Source organism: Corvus kubaryi, unplaced genomic scaffold (genome assembly GCF_017639235.1).
Source record: "Corvus kubaryi isolate FWS band 111438036 unplaced genomic scaffold, C.kubaryi_AGA036_p1.0 37264, whole genome shotgun sequence".
Lineage (NCBI taxonomy): Eukaryota > Metazoa > Chordata > Aves > Passeriformes > Corvidae > Corvus > Corvus kubaryi.
In genome coordinates this window covers 2,900,500-2,921,129 of record NW_024581079.1, presented here as the reverse complement: position 1 = coordinate 2,921,129, position 20,630 = coordinate 2,900,500, and the positions used below count along the sequence as shown (strand labels likewise).

Below are 20,630 nucleotides of genomic sequence, written 5' to 3'. Positions count from 1 at the left end.
AAATTTAAAGGAGCTTCTGAGTTTAAGATATAAAGGCAAATTACATTTTATAGTGTGACTTTAATAGCTGAGGAGCTTTGCAGGCAGCGAGGTGGCTGGTGGCAGCTCAGGCAGTATGTAGGACACCGTGCCAGCCATATGTGTCGCCATATCTCACACGCAGCCTTGCAAGTCGTTGCTTTTTATTGAAGGCAGGAATTTGCCAGGATGTCAAGGCTGTCTTCTGCACTTTTGAAGAAGTGCCATGCTGTCTGTAATCCCCAAAGGCTGGTGACAGGAGGCCAGCAGGCACAGCCCCACCAGGTATCTCCTGGTCTGTGTGCCCCATGTGGGGGCACCGAGGCTGGGCTCCACTTCAGCACGTGCCCTTTTCTCTTCCATAATGAAGAGTCCCTTTTTATTCCTGTGTGCCAGGCTTCTTTCCTTCTGCCTTCATCCTCATGCTTTCCATCTGTCCTTCTGCCTAGCCATCCTTCCTCACGAATTCACACAGCTTTCCTTCCCAGCTTTTGGCTGAGCCTCCCTGTCTTCGTGTTGGGTGCTTTGTGAAGGCTTGTGTTAATCCTGGCCAGGATGAAAGCCTGACCTCTTGCAGGACCAAATGATGCAGCATTTTTTTAATATTCTTGGCCAGAGGACAGACTCCATGGATGTGTTATCTCCCAGATATCCCAGGGCTTTTCCTGGGGCCCAGTGTGTGTGCTCTGAAAGCTGCTTGTAGGAGAAAGACAGCTCCACGTGGTGCATTAAATGGGTGTTGTTTCACATGCCTCAAACCGAGCAAGAATGCTGGTAGTGAAAAAGTCCAATCACAAAGGAATCTTTCTTGGTTATTCAATTTGTGCAATGTCTTATTAGAGGGGAAAACCAACTGTTATCTGCCTGGGAAAGGTTAATATAATAATAAGCAGATACTGACTTCTATTGAGATGAACATGATGATTTATTGACCCGAGAGGTAAATATGCAGTGAAGCAAAGCCAGGGTCAATATTCACCAGGAGGAGAATAAATTCTTGTGTTTTCTACAATGGGGAGACCACACAGAGCAAAACACCCAGGTGTTGGTGGTTGCTTCTTCAGTGAGACAGCTAAATATGGTAGACTTCCAACAGGTACTCCACCTTGTTTCTTTAGAGAAAATGCCAATTCAGAAACATTCCCTTTGGATGTTTTTGTCCTTCAAAACACTTTATGAAGTATTTAGAAGCACTTTCGCAAGAAGCAATCAAACAATAAAAGCGACTCCCAAGGGCCGCAGCAGTTTTGGATTGCCAGATGTATTTCTTGAACAAATGATGTAATTTTATTGTATTTTATTTTGCTTTTTTAGACAAACTCTCTGCTTTCAGCTTCCAAGCCTGGCAACTCCCAGCCCGATCAGAGATGTTTCTGCACACGTTTTCAGTTTGATTGCAAGCCCGTTTGTCATTTCTGAAATGCCTCAGCTCAGAAATGTCAAGCATCTCTTGTAGTCAGCGTGGAGAAAGGCAGCTCAGAATGCTGGCACCTACTGCAGGGAGCAGCATCCTGCTGCGATGGACCACCCAGCCATGGGTGTGGGGGATTTTTCGGGAGCAGGGAGGTGCAGCATGTGGGGATAACTGGTGCTTGGTTGGGCTGTGGTGGGTGTCACCCTCTACCAGAAGAGTTTGATGAGTTCTGTGCTCTGCCAGAGCTGGTTGTGCCCAAAACCTGATCCTGGGAGATGGTACCTGTCAGCTGCTCCTCCTGGGTGAGGAACACAAATCGCTGTCTTGTAGCATGCCAGGGGCTTGTTCCACAGGGATGGGGAGGGCAGGAATTGTAAACACACCCGGTGGGAGGAGGGAGAGGAGCTGCACTTCTCCAACTTGAGCAAAGAGACATGAACAGGGATATTATTTTAGAAAGTTTATCTCTTTTGTATCTATGGTGACAAGATCTTTATCGGGGTAAGACAGACTCCCGGGCTGTCTGCTCCTTGTTATCTCAGGGTAGGATGACAATCTAAGTGTCACGTCTAGAAATGTTATCTCTCCTTTATTATTTCACTTGTGAGGGGCTAACTGGAGTGTTATCAGGGTGTTTACAATCAAAACACGTGCAGCTCAAGTGATAAAAGGGAGAACAGACATCTGATCTCCAAGGATATGAAGACAATGCAGCTTTGAGCAGGAGGAGATGAATCTTATTATTGGAAATGGTTTGGCAGGCTGGGAATGGACAAACAAGTTCAGATCATAAGCTTGAGAGATGGGCTGTGGGAGAGGCTCACACTCCAACTCCTGCAGAGAATGGAAAGGTGATCGTATCAACAGCAGTCTTGGCTAAAAGAGAAATATTTTCCAATAAATTTTTTATGACTTTTTTCTTTCAGTATTCTCTTCTCAGTTGGAATGGGATATGTATGGAAAGCCATCAGGACCAGCGAGTGCAGTGGAGCTGCTTTAAGTCAGTCAGGATCTGAGGAAGCTTAGCCAGGCTTGGGGGGAGGAGAGCAGAGAACTGCCAAGGCCACTGCTCAGGGAGTTCATTTTGATTAATTCCTCATCTTGCCTGGGTCAGTGCTGTGTTAATTTAGAGAGTGCACGGACACAGGGTTAGTGGTGACCATAAACCTTATCCCTGATCTCTTTAGGGACAGGGAAGCTAAATCCCTAAAGGGCTTAGGAATCTGACCCTGGGATGCTTCTGCTGCTGGTAATTGAGAGGAGTCCAAACATATCCCAGACATCAGATCCTCATTAACCTACAGCTGGAGCAAACCAGGTGCCAAACGGTGTCAGGTTGTTTATCTAACATGAATAATCCCCCATAATTAAAAATGGGGTTGTGCAACACTCCATCCAAATCCGGGCCTGACTCCCGGACCTGGCTGGAATGGGCTGCCCAGGCTCCTCTGGTGTCGTAGAGGATATGGCAGGCACATTCCATGTCTTCCTTCCTCTCTTGACGCCAACCTTCTCCAAGCCAAGCTTTGTGGCTCCTATCCCACAAAAAAGATGATTTTCCATCACCTTTCCTCGCTTGTTTGTCTGTCCCGTGAGGTGATGGCACACAGAGGTTTGTGCCTTCTTTTGGAGAGCGAGCAGAGGGGCTGTGGTGGCCTCTGAGCCGGGGGGGGACTCAGGCTGGAGGACAAATTCCAGCACCAAGGCTCCCTCTCCCCTTTGGGAAAGAGATGGGGAGGGTGGCAGGGATGTAGCTGTGGGCTGGGTGCTGCGGGGGCTGGTGGAGGATGAAAGCAGCGGGCTCCTGGTGACATCTGAGCATCTCTGTCGGCCTGGCTAAAAATGGGAAGTAAATTTCTGCTAAGTAATTACCAGGAAATTGCTGGTAAGGGGAGGGAATGGACGTGAACTTGTGGGCAGCATTGTCGTGCGTGGGCCTGTCTGCTAAACTCCATATTCCTCTTGCTTTGAGCATCTCCTAAATCAACCCTGAGTGACGCTCACATCCCTCCAAGGACTGACACCACAGCGAACCCTTCCTGCCTTGGGGGGAAAACAAGGCAGCAGCTCCTCCGCCTTGCTCATGAGAAATAATCTCTGGTGGTGGTTTTTTTTTGTGTGAAACCCCAGCTTTGGAGGGCCACTGGGGCCACTTTGTCCAGTGACAATGACCCACTGCTCCCTCCTGCCCTTCATCTCTCACACCTTTAATTGCACTTGTGTTTCGGGAGCGGATGGAATTCATTATCCAGCAAACAGTGTCCTTTGCAGTATCAGCCTTAATTAACTGCTCCCCTCTGTATTTTCCTGCTCTTATCCTCTCCAAATCTCCATGCTGAGCCAAGCTGACGGCCCCCCACATGCATCAGTGCCAGCCAGTGAGCCATGACCAGATAAGAAGAAATGGAATTCCTTATCTCTTTTTTACAAATACATACACATGCACACACAAACACACAAACCTGGAAAAGGTCAAGGTTACTGGGAAGGGAGAAGGCCCTTCAAGACAGCAAAACACCTTCTCTTTTTAAATCTCCATAGCAACTGGATGGAGCATCATGGGATGTCGAGATGAGAGAGGACCATTCTTCCCCTACAACACTCTTTCCACTTCATTAGACTCTTTATCAAGTATCTCTGCACTGGGCTGAGTATATTTTTTTGTGTCGGGGGAGCAGAGCAGAGGACTCAAAAGCATCCTGACCTTTTCAGTGGGACTTTGGGAGTTCCTTGTGGGAGTTGCATCCTCTTCCCCTGCCTTCCTCCCCCACAGCCCCCTTGTCTCCAGTTCACATGACCTTCTCATCAAAAACCCTGTGCCTGGTGAGGTATGAAGGGTTTCTTTAAAAGGAGAAAGGAGCAGGGAAAAAGAAGAGTATGAGAATGTCCTTCGCTGGCTCTGGAGGTGTCAAGACCCCGGCTGTCAGAGCTGTGCATCTGCAGGGAAGATTAATGAGTCTGCTTAGAGGAAATCCAAATAAAAGAGAGCGGAATAAATACCAAGTGACTGTGTGGGTGATGAGGGGAAGGGTGAGGAAGGAGCAAGGGAGTGTGACAGGGCAGAAGTAGATATTCCTCAGGCTGGTAAGTGTTTGAATTCCCCATGGAGAAGTGAGTTAGCACAGGAAAGATCTTTGGATTTAGTGCCGTGCTCTCCAAGTGCCAGGGCTGTGCGTGGGTCTGTGAGAGCTCATAAAGCACTGGTTGTACTGAGGCACAAACACAGGGGATTTTTAGCTGCCCTTCCCTAGGAAAGCGTTCACCACGGAGAAGAATTTTGTGTTCAGCTTCTCAGCCCTCGGCCTGCATTGTGCCGAGGTGCTTCGAACTGCTCTGCCACTGGAAGCACTGGCTGTCCCTAGGAAACATCAGTGCCTGGTTTGTGCTGGCCAGTGGCCTGGAGTGTGGAGATGAAGGGATTTAAACCTTCCCATGGATTGAAAGCAGCGAGGGCAGCAGGAAAGGAGTTGGGATTCTGCCCCTCTGCCCCCTCAGCAGAGCTGCCCCAGCCCTGGGGCTCAGCACAGGGAGGACGTGGAGCTGCTGGAGAGAGCCCAGAGGAGGCACCAGGATGAGCACAGGGATGGAGCAGCTCTGCTGGGAGGAAAGGCTGCGAGAGCTGGGGTTGTTCAGCCTGGCGAGGAGAAGCTCTGGGGTGACCTCACTGTGGCCTTCCAGTCCTTGAAAGTTCTGACAAGAAAGACGGAGAGAGAATATTTCCATGGGCCTGGAGTGCCAGCGCAAGGGGAATGGCTTCCCATTGTCAGGGAGTAGGTTTAGATGGGATATTGGGAAGGAATTCCTGGCTATGAGGGAGGTGAGGCCCTGGCACAGGGTGCCCAGAGCAGCTTTGGCTGCCCCTGGATCCCTGGCAGTGTCCAAGGCCAGGTTGGACAGTGCTTGGAGCAGCCTGGGACAGTGGAAGGTGTCCCTGCCCATGGCAGGTGGACGGAATTGGATGGTCTTTCAGGTCCCTTCCAACCCAGGCCATTCTGTGATTCCATGATTCTGTGGTGGTATCCCACAGGAGAAACTGGACCTTGGAGCTGACCTTCCTGAGGGAACTGTGACATTGTTGTGACCTTTAGCTTTTAACCCTTGGGATCTTCACTTCTTCCAGGGACCTGTGCCTGCAGGCTAACCTGAGCACACTTCACACCACGAGCACCCAGCTGAGCATCTTTCCCCACTGGCTCAGGGTCTGCAGCTCCAAATGTTTGAATCCACATGAATCAGACAAGGACAGGGGCTTGTTACCATGGCCAGAGTCGATTCAAAACGTGTTTGTAAAGAGCAGTGAGGCTGGACATGCTTGGGTTGTGTGCTCCTGAGCGGTAAGATTTACATGGGTGTTTTAGGGGAAAAAACCATTAAAAAAAAAAAGCTCTGCACTTATGGTAGAGCTGGGCTATGAATATCCCAGTCCCACTGCTTCAATCCTCATGGGAGTAATTTTCAAGTGGGAAATCCCATTAAGTCATAAAGGGCCCTTAAGTAGTTCTCTCTGATGAATTTGTGGCACTCTGCAAGTCCCATAATTCCCAATATCCAGATGAGGAAACTGAGGTTAAGTGACTTAGCCAAGGTCAGGTAGCAGATCAATAACCACTGCAGCCCCTCTGCCGTTCACTCCATGTGTCTCTGCTGTCAGCAAAGAGGACCAATCCTCCCCACCACTGGCCCAGCCCCAGCCATGGACACCCAGGCTTTGAAATGTTGCATTATATGGGAAAAAAAGGGTCCATCTTCATTCAGAGGGCTGGGCTGGGGGAGCAGTCACGGGGCTCCTTCACCCTCCTTGCACCCACAGCTCCGTGAGTGGAGACATCTCCTGATTCCTGCTGCTCCTGGAAGGAGCTGGGCTTCCCACAGCTGGCACAAACCTTGCATCCTGAAGCCTGGGGCTTGGGGCAGGAGCACCTTTGGTGTGGTGACAGAAAAGTGCCTCAGGCAAGAGCTGTTGGCTGTGATGAGAGTCTCTGTCAGCCTCTGTGGGAGACTGTTCTTCCTCTTTGCCACTGCTCAACTCTCCCCTTTCCGTGTTTCAGCTTCCTCTACTCATTTCATGAGCTCGTGGAGGGGAATGTACCAAGAGTTTGGGGGTATTTCAGGAGTGGGGATGTGTGTGTTCAGTCTAAGTTTGCTTCCCACGGATGGCTGGTCCCAAAAAAGGGTTGTTTTTCCTGGGATCAGGCAGACTGTAATTCTGAGACTCTTAGGTTATTTATTCCTGTTCACCTGTTTGTTGTCTTCATCAAGGAATCCCAGAATGGTTTGGGTTGGAAGGGACTGTGAAGCCCATCCAGTTCCACCTCCAGGGACTCCTTCCACTGTCCCAGGGTGTTCCAAGCCCCAGTGTCCAGCCTGGCCTTGGACACTTCCAGGGATCCAGGGGTAGCCCCAGCTGCTCTGGGCACCCTGTGCCAGGGCCTGCCCACCCTCCCAGGGAAGGATTTCTCCTGTCTATCTAATCTAAATCCATTGGCCCTTCAGTTTAAGGCCATTGCCCCTTTATCTCCTGTTAGTGTTCCCAGCACAGCCCTCTGGAGTCACACAGGAATGGGAGGTGCTGGATGAGGACAGCTTCCATTTCCCAAGCAGCGTTTCTCTGCCTGACAGTGCCTTGCTTCCCTGTTGTTCCCCTTCAGCTTTTCTGTAGCTAATTCAGAGCTGTTTGAATTCCTGGTTCTGCTCTTGCTGCCATGGTTGCTGGTTCTCGACTGTCTGGCTCTGTTCCCTCTCCCAGGTAAAAGGTACAAAAGCACAGGGAGTGAACACAACTGGGATCTTGGGATGGACCCACTGACCCCTGGCTTCCCCATGCTTCCTGGAGGGCCTCCCACAGCCCTGCTGGATGCTTCCCCGGGAGGATGGGCCTGAGAGGTTAATGAGAAGTTGTTCTCCATGCCAGGCTCCTTCCTGCTTTGCTGTAGGGTCTCCGAAGGGTGCCATGTATTTCATTTCTGCCTCCTTCTTCCTCCCGATCAGCCCCTCTCCAGGTGTTTGGCACTAGCCAGCCCTCTGGCATCCCTACTCCTGCCCAGCTTAACCTGCAGGAAAGGGGCTCTCGGGAATATTGCAGGTGGAACAGTCAGGAGGAAGGTCAGCACCCTCCTGCACTATCTCCCATGGATTTATGGCTTCCCAGCTCCTCCAGGAATGCCCTGACCTAATCCAGAGAGCTGCTCCGTGTCACAGCCCCGGTGCTGAGCTGGCACTGCCGGCGCCTTTCCCAGCAGTGGAGAGGGCAGCTTGGCACTGGCACTGGGATGATGGATGGGAGCTCCTGCAGGGGAGAGCTTGGTCTTGGAGCTCCTGGAGGCTCTCCAAGCCTGGCTTTGCAGTTGGCCAAGTGCTTCACTTGTTTTGATGCTTTTCCTGTCTTTGGGCCGTTTGCTGCGTTTATTTTGGGGGGAAGGTCAGCACTCCCAGCTGATGCCGGGAGAACACTCTGGGAGAGAAGCATCCCTGGAGACAGCCCTCCTTTCAGCAGCACATGGCAAAGCTCTGAGATTTCCCGTTCAGTGGGAGGCACGGGAGATATTTTGGACTGCAAGCTGTGGCTTTAAAAAAACCCACCAGTAGTGGTTTGAGGTTTTCTTCTTGAAGCCTTCCTGACTTTGAACATCAATTGCTCCTGTTTTGGTAAGCAGGCTCCCAGCAAGCCAGACCCGTTCCTGGGATTATTGTGACCGCAGGTATAGCTGTTCCTTTTCCATATGGGATGACTTAGGCCCCTGTTCCCTGCCATCGTGTGGTTGGATTTCACCTTCTTCCATGTCGTGGCATTTCGGAAAGAGCTGCTTGTTTTACAGAGCAGCTGTGTTGTCTTAATGCAGCTGTAACGTGTGTTTGTCTTGGGGCACAGCAGGACTAGGAAGAGGTTTTATTAGATCATTCCCAAGTCCCAGTAATCTCCGAGTCTCTCTCGGATCTGTGGCTGTCAGCTGCGCTGCTCTCGCTCCGTGGGACGAGGTTGGAAGCTGAAGATGGGAAATCACTTGTGTGTGATCCTCTATCTGCTTCGTCTCGGAGTTACTGCTCCCCTCCTGGCTGCTCGCAGCAGCCAGAGAGGACTTAGTCCTTGTACCCCAGACCTTAAACCACAGCTTAAGAGCCTCCAGGGGATCCTCCCTGCCTGGGGCATTGTTTGTGGGACTGCTGGTGGCACTGCAGCCTGGATCCCAAGGAGTGTTCCCATCCCACCACCACTGACTGCCAGCATCGGGATCACGGTAAGGCTGTGCTTCCCTGCCTCCAAAGCATGTTCTGTGTGTGCCCTGCTGCCAGAGCTGGAGTTTGCAGCTTGCTTTTCCTCTTCCCAAGGGAATTAGAGTCTCCTCGGTCCCTCGTGTTCCGATGAGCACTCTCTATCCCGGTGAATTCCCTCGCTGCTTGCAAATGTTTTATATTATTGCTGCACTCCCCTGCCTTGCACCTCACCCCATGATGGGCACATTTCTGGGTCAGAGATGTCTGTTGCTCTCAGAATGGTTTCCTTTTCCTGCAGTGCATTCCCAGTATATATTGCTAGTGTCACATATCGCTGTACCGCTCTCCTCTCACCCAGCGCTGGCTGCAGTGTGCTTGAGAGACATCCCACTCCTTAAACACCATTTGAGGTTTTCTCTGGCAGAGATAATGTGGGGATCATGCAGGTCCCTCTTTCCATTCTTTGTGTGTATCAGCTGTATATTCATCTCCTGCAGCTTTTGCACCATGGCTGCATGAATGAAGTTGTATTTTAGGCTCGTGCAGCACCTCCTGTGCTGACTGTACCACTTGTATTTCAGCCTGTGCTTTCCCTTGGCATACAGCTTAGAACTCCCATTGTCCTCGTGCTCTTGTGACTGGTGGAGTCCTTTTCATTTGTCTATATTTTTGCTGCATCTTTGTTTCCTTCCTCTCAGAGCATCAGGGAGGTCTTTGTTGTCCAGCACAATCACGGCTGTTATGTGTCACCTCGCCTCTGCTTGCTTGTTTGGGAGCCGCTGGTTTCCTAAAACTCAGCCTGGAAAGGGATGCAAATCACATCCTTGGGCTGCTCTGATCCACGTTCTCAGTAAATGTGCATTACTGTGTTGTCCCAGCAGCTTCTTGTCCCTTTGTTCAGCTGCTTTTAGCAATTCTTACAGAGGTTAGGGGAATGCACAGGGGTTTTCTCCTTCCTCAGTTCTCTCATATGAGTCTCTGTTCATGGAATTTCCTGCTGCTTTTTACTTAATTGTGTTTTTTTCTGTTGTTCCCAAAGGCCACCCAGCAGCTGGATGTCATGGAGCTGGACACACACCAGGGTAGGTGATGGATGTGACCCCCAAAATTGGAGAAGCCCCCATGACAACTCTGACTCAGCCTTAAGGCTCTGGACCAGAGGAGGGAGACTTTCTCAATCAGGGGCAAACCAGGCAAGCTGTATTTTCTGATTCATCCCAGAGAGCTGCTCCTGGCCTGGCTTGGAGCAGTGTCCTGCATTTTGTTTTTCCCTCTGTGCCAGGTCATGTGTTTGCTCTCACACAGGACCCTCGAGTGCCTTGCCTGAGCTGCTGGCTGAGCCAGCTTTGCCCAGCTCAGACTTGAGCAGATCCTGCATCTTGGTGGCATTTCCTGGGGCTTTGGCATCTTTTGTGCCTGGAATAGGCAAAGCAAAGGGTCCCTCTTTGGAGCTTTGCTCCCTGTGGTGGCTCATTGTGCTGTTAGGCAGCGGGAAGGAGCATTTTGCCTCAGGTCTGCAGGGCCAGAGAGGGGCACCTTCAGTATCTGGTGTTCCTGTGGGTCAGAAATGGCTTTGTGGAGGGTGTCAGTGGGTTTTCCTCAGCTCGCTGCCACTGTGATGTGCTGTGCTGCTCTCGGAACACAACGCAGCCTTTCCCCAGCAGCGTTTGCTGGCGCTTTGCTCTCTCCCTTATCCAGCCTGTCGTGTAATTGCCCAGTTTCCCCACAGCGAGCTAAAGAGCCTCTTTATTGCTGAGCACAGCCCCTTTCATTGCTGCTGCAGGCTTTGGGGTTCAGCCCTAGCACCGCTTCCCCCTGTTTGTTTGGGTTTCTTCCTTGCCACGTTCACACCTTTCCACTTTCATGTACCTGCAGGAGCCAACTTGCTTCTGACACCGAGTTCAGTCTCCAAACATAAAAGAAGAGAAAGTCAGGACAGAAAGGCATTGGAGCTTTCTTCTTCCTCCACACCTGCTGTTCCCGCTCGTCAGGCACTTCCAAAGAGGAGAGTTCTCCAAGTTCCCAGTCATTACCCTTTACATAAGCATAATATAGTGCTGCACTTCCTACAGGGAAGCTATCTATTGTAGCAATCTGTAAAACAAAAGCTGGATTGCTCCTTCTCCCATTGCTCCCAGAATCAAAAAGCTGCCCGCTGTTCCTCAGATGGGAAGGCTGAAAGCCTTCATCAGAGGGTGGCTCATTTTTACACGACATTTTTACACTCAAGCAAAACTGAAAGCAAGGCATAATTTGGAACAGCCATGCTCGCCGTTAGAGCAGAACCACACAAATAAAAAGCCTGGGATGATGGAGTTGAATACGCTGCAGTCAGAGAAATGACAGTTTGCAGGGAACAAGGAAAACTAGATGGATGAATGGGAATTAGTGAGGAGCAGACTTTGAAGGCAGGCAAATCAAATTGAGAGCGTGGATCATTAGATTCAAAGGAAGCAGGTAAGGAGTGCACTAAATTGTGCCTTAAACAACAAACCAAGGGCCTCAGCCTCCAGGGAGAGTGGATGGAGCAGGGGCTCGGGATATGGGAGCGGCTGCCAGGTGTGTCCTGGCCACTGGGCATTGTGACCTCGCCCAGGTCGCCGGGTGTCCTTTGCATCAGCTTCTGTGCTGTGGGGCACGGCAGGCACTGGACATAAAGGATGCTTGGTAAGGGCTGCAGATGTGCCCAGCTCCAGAGGAGCCAGCTGAAGGCTTTCTGGGTGGACTGTCCTGGCACCTGGCACCTTCCAGGCCTGGAGCTGGTTCTTTGCTTGTTTTTTTTTCCCCAAAAGGTGAAGGGATGTACAAGGGGAGAAATGACTGAGTTGCTGAATTTTTAAAAATTAACTGTGCATGATTATACCCAAGAAAGTGGGGTGGCAGAAATACTGCCACATACAGCAGCTTCACATACAGCAGCTCTTTGCAGATGGGAGAAAATGTGGCGTGGTTTGGATGTGCCTGGGAACAGCTGAGCTGGGGGAATTTGTGTATTTTTAAAATGAAGCTCATGTTTTTCTTGGACAAACTTTCAGGTCACTGTAACACAGAACTGAAGGTCACAGTTCTTAAGAAGATTATGAAATGCCCCAGATGCTCAGCGTGATAGTCTAGACAAGGCAGCTGAGGGAGAGATGCTGAAAGAAGTTCCTTGGATTGGTACAGGAAAGAAAAGCCCTCAGGATGGACACCTTCCACACAGAGCTTCCCTTCGGTGCTCCTGCCTGGTCCCAGCTGAGTCCTGCTCAAGGATACAACTCATGGTCACAGGCAAACCACTCCATGGGAATCCCATCTGGCTGGTTCCCCCATTTCAGCTGAGGTGGAGATCTCGCTGGATCCCACAGAGAGGTATGAATGGAGTGATGAGGAAAGTTCTCCAGCAGGAGCTGAAAAGCACCAGCCTTGCTAGGGGAATAAACCAACATGTGCTTTACAATGGGCAAAATTGATCTGATCATTCCCGTAAGAACCATAGAATCATAAAATCACGGAATGGTTTGGGTTGGAAGGGACCTTAAAGCTCAGCCCATTCCACCCCCTGCCATGGGCAGGGACGCCTCCCACTAGCCCAGGCTGCTCCAAGCCCTGTCCAACCTGGCCTTGGACACTGCCAGGGATCCAGGGGCAGCCACAGCTGCTCTGGGCACCCTGTGGCAGAGCCATATGATAAACCTGACAGGAGTGCTGTGTAATTGAGGGAAATGCATCCCCTGTTATCCCAGGTTATCCATCGTTATCCCAGGTTCAGCCACGTGAACCTGTCACTGAGCAGCACTGATCCGAACGTGGCAGCTGTGAGGATTCTTCTCCCCTTAACTCCTTAATTAATAGTCTCTTTATTTAATCAAAGGCTTTATTGTTGAAGATGCTCAGCATGTCCAGGGATTTCCTGTTCCCCTGGCAGCGTCCCAGATTTCCCCCTGCCATCAATCCCACCACAATTTCTTTGCCATGGAAGGTGTTCCCCTGCTGGTTTAGTTGGCCAGCCTGGGATGTGGTTCCTCCCAGCAGCTCTTAAGAAAACCTTTGCTCATCCTTTCCTTCATTTTTTCCCCCTTTTTCCTTTTAGCTTTGGTTATTTGCAGCAGGCTCTGTGGCAGCTGTAAATGTTAGTTAAAGCCTTATTGAGTGCCTGGTGCTTCCCAGCTGCCTGGTTCAGCAGTTTATTTGGGTCTCCGGTGATGTTTAGAGATGCATTTCCTCTCATCTCTCCCTGCTATATTTTACTGTTTGCTCATTTGCTTGATGACACTTTGCTGCTGGCTTTTGGAAGGGCTTTGCAGTGCATTATCTCGTGAGTTAATCCTGACCTGCTTCCTTGGCTCCAGCAGCTGCCCTGGCGCGTCCTGAGCCGGACGCCGTCGCTGTCAGGAATTTTCTGCCAGCTCTTTGCTGTCAATATTTTTGGCTGTGGCTCTGTGTCATTGGTGTCTGGATTAAGCTCCCCTGTGACACCCCGAGGGCGAGATGAGATGTGTTACTGCACCAGGGGTCAGCCTTGGTCCTGTCAGGGAGGTTCCTGAGGGCTGGAGAAGGTCCAGCCCATGGGTTTGTCTGGGACAGTTCTTGCTACAAATCCACATCCTCTGATTTTTGAGCTGTCCTAGGAGACTGCTTCACCTTTTTCAGGATGATTTAAGAGGATGTGCTGTTCAGGATTCCCACTTGAGTGTTATTTATTAGTTCTGTAGTATCTTCCAGGCTGCTTTCTTCGGTCTAGTGTTGATTCCTTGGGGACAAAGGAAACAAAGGCAGGAAAAAGCTCACAGGAGGGATGAAACAGGAGCCTGACTGATATCTCCTCTCTCTCTCTACGGTGTTTTTTCACAGATCAAAAATCAATTAAGGGCGAATTTCACTGGGAACTCTTTAAACAATGTGATATTTCATTAGAGATCATTGAAGGCTCTTTAACATTTGCAGTCCAGGTGTGAATTACAAAATTAGCTGGATTCCTTTAATGATTTCCTCCCAGGTAACGTTCCTCCAAGAACCCTGTGCCTGGAGCCAGCTGTGCAGCTGCTGCTGGAGAAGGGGTGTTCATTGTCTCCCCCCCCATCCTGATGGAGACACGAGACTGAAGGAATGGCTTTGATTGGGACAGCAGCCTGGCTGGGCACAGGGCTGTGGCCTGGGACATGAGAACTGAAGGAAATAAGAGTGGAATGTTGTAGGAGAGGTAGAGAGGGGCTTTGAGATGAGCAGATTTGGGGTTTTTCCCCAATCCCTTCTTGAGCTGTTACCAGCACAAGCTTGTGCCTTTGTGAGACTTCCCTAGGGCTTTCCAGCTCCTTCCCTTGCTCCTGGATCTGTCCCTGCTGCCATCTGAACCCCGTAACACTGAGACAGAAGCACTCTGGAGGTGCCAGTGCGTTTTCACTGGCATCTGGATCCCTTGGGACATGTCACTCCTTCCAAACCTCCTGAAGGCATGAAGAGCTGAGCAGTGTGACTTCCTCTGCTCCACTGTGACATCATTAATCCTGCCTGGAACTTGCCCTTTTCAGTGCCCATTCCCTCCCTCGTCCATCTTGCCTTCCTCACAGCCCGGTTATTGATCCTTATTTGGGGCTCATCTGTCTTAGTGAGCTCGGGGAGCCACCCCCGGCAGGGAGAGGAGCACCTTTCGTTGCTTCCAGGGTGCTGTAGTTGGGTGGGAGGGAAATGGGTGAGTTTTGGGATGCATCACTGCAGGTTTGATCCAGCGGTTGCATTTCCCACCTGAGCACCTGCTTTCCTTGGAGATGCTGCCTTTCCCTGTTAAGTTTTCCTTTCCTCTTGTCCTAAAACCATCACAGCTGCAACAGCCCCGTTACAGCAGCTCAGCCTCTCCTCCCTCTCCCTTGCAGTCAGTAACACCAGGATTAGTCCTCAGGGCCGCCTGTAGAACCACGTACATCCCCGTTTGTCCTACTCTGCCCCCTTCCCCTATTTCTTGTCCCCTCCCCTCAGTCTTCCCTGCATTTTTCTCTCTCTGCACAGCTCTGCCCTGCCCCAGGAGAGCGTGGAGGGCCCCTTTGCTCGCTGCAGTGAGGACCCAGGAAGGGCAGCTGATAAAACCCCACCCTCTGCACAGACCCACTGGCCGTAATTGCTTTCCTGGAGAAGAGCAGGGAGAGGCAAGCAGTTCTGATCCTTTCCTTGAATACTCTCTTGGGCCCTAATTATTTTCAGCTTAGGATATTTTCTGTGTCTGGGAAGGCTCGTCTGTCTAATAATCCTTACTGGATTTCACTCCCAAGTACTTGCCCAGCCCTGCCTTGAGCCCCCTGCAAACTTTCCACACCCCCTTTGCTCACAACCATCTTCCCTGATTTGCTGTGGATCTCTTTGATTGCTTGCCTCTAATGCACCTTGTTCTGGGGCTGCACAAGGTGGTTAAGGAGCAATTTTGTACCTGAAGGGAGGTTGTGGCAAGGGGAGGTCGGGCTCTGCTCTCAGGCAGCGACAGGAAAAGAGGAAATGGCCTTGAGCTGTGCCAGGTTGGACATTAGGAGGAATTTCTTCATGGAAAAGGTTGTTAAATGCTGGAAAGGGCTGCCCAGGGATGTTTGGAGTCCCCATCCCTGGAGGTGTCCAAGGAAGGGCTGGACGTGGCACTCAGAACTCTGGGCTGGTGACAAGGTGGGGATCAGTCACAGGCTGGACTCCATGGGCTGGGAGGGCTTTTCCAACCTTGATGATCCCAGGATTCTGTGATCCTCCTCCATTCCTCCAGTGACTCAAGATTTTTGAATCCCCCTCACCTGCCTCTTTTCTAGGCTGCAGCATCCCAACCCATTGGGTGGCTCTTTGTGGAAAAGCCATTCCAGACCTCATAAAGTTCTTGCTGTCCTTCCAGGAACCTTTCCTGCTGTATTCCTCCTGCTTGGCACCACTGGAGCCATGCAGGGACACATCCACATAGCTCACCTGCAGAGTTTTGGGGTACTTTGTGTCGCCTGAATGAGTGTGTATGTTTTGGAGCAGCTGGCCCTTCCTTGCGAAGGTTTTTATTACATGAACCTTTCCAGCAAAATGCCAATTATTATGGATCCTGAAAGAGCACTCTCTGCAGCTTCCAATTACGATCCTGGCTGCATCTGACTTGAATGGTGTTTACTGTTTAGGGTGCATTTGAAAATGCATTTTGGGAGGCGTCTTTCATTTCATGTGTGGGGGCTAACATTATCCCTAATGTTGGAGGAAATTACAAATGCTTCCTGCCTAGAAGCAATGAGTTGAAATGAAAATATGCTGTGTGCTGCTCCATGGCAGCGCCACCAAAACGTCTGCATGTGGTGCCAGGTGCTGCTCTGTGAGTTCAGCTGTGCCCAGAATGACCTGGTGTATCTTTGGTGGCCTTTGAGACGGGAGAGCTGAGTGACCAGGCTGGGTCTGCTCTGGGCAATCTCCTGAAACTGCTCAGCACATCCAATGTTTACACAGATAATTTAGCTCAGATGGGCTGGTGAGGTCACATGGGCAGAGCTGTGCCCAGCTCTGGCCCCTCAGTGCAAGAGAGACATTGAGGGGCTGGAGCATGTCCAGGGAAGGGAACAGAGCTGGGGAAGGGGCTGGAGCCCCAGGAGCAGCTGAGGGAGCTGGGAAAGGGGCTCAGGCTGGAGCAAAGGAGGCTCAGGGGAGACCCTGTGGCTCTGCACAACTCCCGGACAGGAGGGAGCAGCTGGGGGGGTTGGGCTCTGCTCCCAGGGAACAGGGACAGGAGGAGAGGGAACGGCCTCAGACTGGGCCAGGGGAGGCTCAGGTTGGACACCAGCAGGAATTTCCTCATGGAAAGGGTGCTCAGGCCTTGGCAGGAGCTGCCCAGGGAGGTTTGGAGTGCCCATCCCTGGAGGTATCCAGGGAATGCCTGGACGTGGCACTCAGAGCTCTGGGCTGGGGACAAGGTGGGGATTGGGCACAGCTTGGACTCAATGGCCTTGGGGGGTTTTTCCAACCTTAATAATTCCACGATGTGCCATTTATTCGCTTCATCTCTTGCAAGCCCAACAAAGTTAAGGGGTAAAGGCTCAGGAGGATTTGGTTTTGGGAGCTGTGGTTTCATGACTTGGGAACCTCTGGTTAAGCCTCTCACGAGCTCTGGGTTCAGATCAGCTGCTGCAGTGTTGGCCCACCTCTGCCCAGTTATCCCAATCTCATGGAATAGTTGATACTGGCTGAGGAAAAGGAGTCAGCCCAACCTAAAACCTGTCCTGACACGGTCTGAGCAGATGTGGGCCAGCAGTGAGAGCCTGAACTGGGCCGGTGCCTCGTGTCCCATACAAGGGGCACTGGGGCAGAACTGAATGTTCCATCCAGGATGCCTGTGAGTGCTTCCCGTGCCTGTGTTTGTATTTACAGCCTCCTGATGGGAACGTGCACAGCGAGACAAAAACCTGCTCTAGTGGATTCCAGCATTAAGTCAAGAGACTATTGGATTTTTTCAAGGGCTTGCACAACCCTCCTGAAAACCAGGTTGTTACGTGTTAGTTTGGAGCCCTTTTGTTCAGCCTCAGGTGTGTTTATTCCTTCAGGGTATTTACTGAAAGGACAAGAAGAAAATGATTCAAGGTGGCATCATGCAAAAAATTCCGTGTTCGCCACAAGAGTGCTACATTTTGGCTTTTCCTCTGGCAGGAGTGGGATACCTTGCCCCTCTTTTGAGTCAAGTGTCAGATTAAAAGAGCAGGAAGTGGAAGAACAACCCCTCCAAATCAAAATCACACTGGAAGAAAACACTGCAGTGCACAATTGTCCTTCCCTGTGTGTGGGAGAGGTGGTAAGAGAAGGTATCATGTGTGACACGTTAGTTGTGTTCTTTGATGCTCTCATGGCATCCGTGAGGATGAAGAGACACAGAAACACGAGCAGAACTTTAAATAATTGCTGTAATTGAACACACTCGTCCATTTCAGTTGTACCTGCTTATGCAGCAACAGTATTTTCTTTTTTTTTCTTCTCCCTTTATTTGTTTGGGGTTTTTTTTTCTTTTTTTTTTCTTTGTTTTGAGGTTCTTTTTAAGGGGTCCAAGTAAAGGATTTTAATGAATCTCTGGGAAGTATCCCTTGGTTCGTAATTCGGAATCCTGAAAGCTGCTTGGCTGGGAAACTCCAGAAACCCTTACATTTATTTGAAATCTCTGTCCTGGAGCCTTGCCTTGGTATGGGTGATGCATTTAAGCTGAGGGGAGGCAGAACAAGAAGAGCTGACCACGAGTTTTGCACGAGGGATTTCGCCGGCAGAGATTTAATCAGGGGAATTCAATATTTTTTATCCAAGGTACTGTTATCCGTACACCACTTCTCAAAACCTGCATCTTCCTGCAAACATCTCACCGTGCTTGTAGGCCTGTTGAGAGGTTTGATTTTTGCCTGGAAAGGGAAGGCAGAGTTAGGGTTGTTTATGATGTTTAACTCCGGCTGCAGCAGCTCATTTGTTGCCTTGACTTGTTCAGGGGGTTTTCAGCACCAGCTCATTACTGAATCTTCTGCTTTTCTACGTGTGCTGCTTTTCCAAGGGGCTGTTTTAGGCAGGTAGAGGCATTTCTGCTGCATTCATCTGGGCCCTGATAGGCTGGGAGAGCTGGGGATGCTCTGCCTGGAAAAGAGAAGGCTCCAAGGAGAACTGGGAGACAATTCCCGGGCCCAAAGGAGCGCCAAGAGAGCTGGAGAGGGACTTGGGATGAGGGATGGAGGGACAGAACACAGGGAATGGCTTCCAGAGAGTAGATTTAGATGGGATATTGGAAGGAATCCTTCCCTGTGGGGGTGGGCAGGCCCTGGCACAGGGTGCCCAGAGAAGCTGTGGCTGCTCCTGGATCCCTGACAGTGTCCAAGGCCAGGTTGGATGGGGCTTGGAGCACCCTGGGACAGTGGAAGGTGTCCCTGCCCATGGCAGGGGGTGGGAATGGGATGAGTTTAAGGTCCCTTCCAACTCAAACCATTCTGGGATTCTGTGTGTATGTGAACCAAAATTCTGCTCCTTTTCACCCCAAAGCAACCAACACGTTAAAGCTCCCACAAGTGCAGCCATTTGTGATTAAAACAAGCTGCAATAGAGAGCCTGTGGATGTGATTAAAAACATTGCATCAGATGCCACATTTGGCTGCACCATCCTAGTCCTGACCTCCATACTTGGGAGAGGGGAGAGCCTTGGTCGGGTGCTCCCCGTGATGGGCTGAGCAATGGGATGTGCAGCCAGCACCAGCATCCAAGATCTGGAATGCCCTGCTCAGTCCTCAGGGATGCCATTTGTTGCTCAGTTCAGGCCTTGCTTCCCTCCTGCTTGTTTAAATGTGGATAATCTCCCTGGTACAGTGGGTATTTGTTGTTGGACTCAGCCAAAGCTCCGGCAAAGCTCGGGGTGAAGGCAGGAGCAGCTGCTGAGTGGTTCCTCTGATGGATTAGCTCAGCCCCCCCGCCTGGTGCTTCTGTGCCCACTCACTCCTTCCTCTCCCTTCACTGCCATTCCTTTGCTGTGTTTATTCCCTTTCCTTTTCTCTTCTCTGTTCCTGGCACCCACCACCCCGACTGCAGAGCCACCATGGGACGTGTCCCTGCCCAAACACTGGGGGCATCTGGCACCGGCTGGGGGAGATGCAACCAACAAAATGCGGGTTATTTTTTATTCCAGGCTTTTGACAGCCAACCTGGATGACTGCCAGCTAGGAATTCCTGCTCCTCCTTCCCTTCCTTTAGGTGAAGGGGACAGGTGAGGCTCTGCAGGTTATCCTTGGCTTGCCTGGAGGTTGTAGGGAGCTCCTTGGAGCAATCCCATGAAAGCAGGTGGCTTGTGTGAATCCTGCCTGCTGAGCCCTTCCCTGTGCAGGGCCTTGTTGGGGAAGATGGAACAGGAAAACCTTGGAAATATGATTGCCTGACAAAAGATTTTGGGAATATGAAAACTACAGGCAACATCGAAATGAAAGCCACTTTTGAAATACCAGGTCTTAGTTACTGAACAACTAGGAAACAATGGTATGGCCGACTGAAGGTAATCCCCTCTTGATGGAACAATACCCTCTGCTTGCAGGCAGGTCCAAGGGTCAGAGCAGACCCTACTAGCTCAGCAGAAGGGGTCCAAAGAGTAGTTTTTAGAAGTTAAGATGTAACACTCTATGGTAATATAAGAACTCTTATAGGCTGTATGTAAATGCTATAGGATTTGTATCTTGTATTAGATTGGTTAGTGACAATTAGAATATTCAGTACAGAAGATGATTTATTGTATTGTAACCAGGACTTCAGACATTCTGATTCTGATTCTCTCTTCTCTATTCCTCTCTTCCACTTCTACTCTTACTTCCACTCTTGCTCTTACACCCTCTCTCTCTCTCACCTGCTTACTCTCTTGGGCCTGCTCAGAGCTGAGTCTAGCAGCTCTGAGCAGTGCCCCAATACCCACGCCCTTTACAATAAACCGACTGTGTCCCAAGACCTGCCTATAGAGATCTCCGTCTCCGTCCCGACCGAACCCGCCCATTAACCTACAGGGCCTGAGCAGCACAGGCTGAGAGGGAAGGGCTGCAGCAGGAGCCTGCTGGGATGGGATGCCACATGTCCATGCTGATATTCCCACCCACCTTTCTGGGCTCTGGTCAGGTGAACACGTTAAACACGAGCACAGGCGCCTTTCTAAGAGGCCTCAGCACCTCAGGCTTTTTTCAGCCATGCAGGTGAGTGAAAGCTTCCCTCCCTCGCCGGTTCTCCACAGGGACCAGCTGCCAGGGAGTTTCCAGGCGAGCGCAGTTCAGGCAGGGCTGGGGCTGGAGTACAGAGCTGCCCCTTCCCTTTTGTCCCCCTTCCCCTCCCGCCCTTCCTTTTGCTTCTCTCCCCGCTCCTTCTTTTCCTTTTGGGAAGAAATGCTTTGTTTTGAGGCTGTGAATGCTCAGACGTGCTCCCCTGAGCAGGAGAGGTGTCTCCCAGACTCCCAAGTGGCTCTGGAGAGGCACATGGGCTGGAAAGCGGGTGCAATTCCCAGCTCCTCCAGCCCTCCGGGAAA

The 20,630-nt window shown here is 50.8% G+C and overlaps 1 long non-coding RNA gene across 3 annotated transcripts in view; it reads left to right on the top strand.

Moving 5' to 3' along the window:
• The first annotated feature begins 6,799 nt into the window (after positions 1-6,799).
• Positions 6,800-20,630, top strand: part of LOC121662956 — a 19,596-nt gene continuing 5,765 nt past the window's right edge. For 2 of the 3 annotated variants that reach the window (XR_006015490.1, XR_006015488.1), the window contains exons 1-2: positions 6,800-8,667; positions 9,684-11,995. This is a non-coding gene — a long non-coding RNA (uncharacterized LOC121662956). The remainder of the gene's footprint in view (positions 8,668-9,683; positions 11,996-20,630) is intronic. The other variant, XR_006015489.1, reaches the window with a different exon arrangement.